Genomic DNA, 1,004 nt, shown 5'->3' with positions numbered 1-1,004 from the left:
TTTATTATATATAATAAATTATTTATTTATTATATATATTATATATATTATATATAACAAATAAAATTTATAATTTTAATAAATCAGGTAATTTTATAATAAATCAAACTATATAATAATAAATAAATTTATTGAATTTGTAATAAATTTTATTTAATGTATTATATAAATCTTTTTGAAAAATTAATATAGAATGTATAAAATTAAAAATAAATGAATTTTTTTATAATTCTAATTAATTAATACATTTTTTATTATTAATTTAATTTTATTAAATAATCGATATAAATAACAATATTTTGTGGAAAACAAATGAATTATAATTAAAATTTAAATTTCATAGCAAAAATATTTAAATATTAAAAAGTTGAAAAACTAATAAATTTATAATTATAATATATTAAAACGAATATATTATACACGATGCGTATTTATTTGGGAATTTTTAATTCAAACTGAGTTGTAAAGTATTGAAATATTCTGCTTGCAATGATATAATTTATAATTGAAATAAATAATACTTGTATTAATACAGAATATTAATATATTTGTGAAATATTTTTGGAGAATCGATTTTAGAAATCAAATAAAGATAAAAATTGATATATAAAAATAATGATTATTAATATTTGTTAAGTTATAAGCAATTTAAGTTTATATTAGATAAAATAGAATAAAAATAAAGCGAAATAATGCTCTAAGAGATAAAAATATTTCACTCTATCTTACTTTGTTTAACATAAATTTCAATTATTTATAACTTAATAAATAAATCTTAATATATATTAATTTTTGAAATAAAATTTATATTATTATATATATATATATATTTATATAATTTATTAATTTATTATATTTATATAATTTATGTTATATTATTCCTTTATTCTCTACAATCGATTCTTTAAAAATGTGCCATGAATATTACTATATAATTGCACAATTAAAAATACTTTGTATAATAAAGAAAAAATGTTTTGAATTAATTGTGTAAGTAATTTGAA

The 1,004-nt window shown here is 12.4% G+C and overlaps 1 protein-coding gene across 1 annotated transcript in view; it reads left to right on the top strand.

Annotated features, from left to right (window-relative positions):
• Window positions 1-1,004, top strand: part of LOC102677409 (activating signal cointegrator 1 complex subunit 3) — a 33,328-nt gene that overhangs the window by 20,755 nt on the left and 11,569 nt on the right. The gene's annotated exons all lie outside the window — the stretch shown is intronic.

The sequence above is a fragment of the Apis dorsata genome, unplaced genomic scaffold (assembly GCF_000469605.1).
Source record: "Apis dorsata unplaced genomic scaffold, Apis dorsata 1.3 scaffold_997, whole genome shotgun sequence".
NCBI classification, from domain to species: domain Eukaryota; kingdom Metazoa; phylum Arthropoda; class Insecta; order Hymenoptera; family Apidae; genus Apis; species Apis dorsata.
Note: the sequence above shows the minus strand (reverse complement) of the source record. Positions and strands in the feature narration are given on the sequence as shown.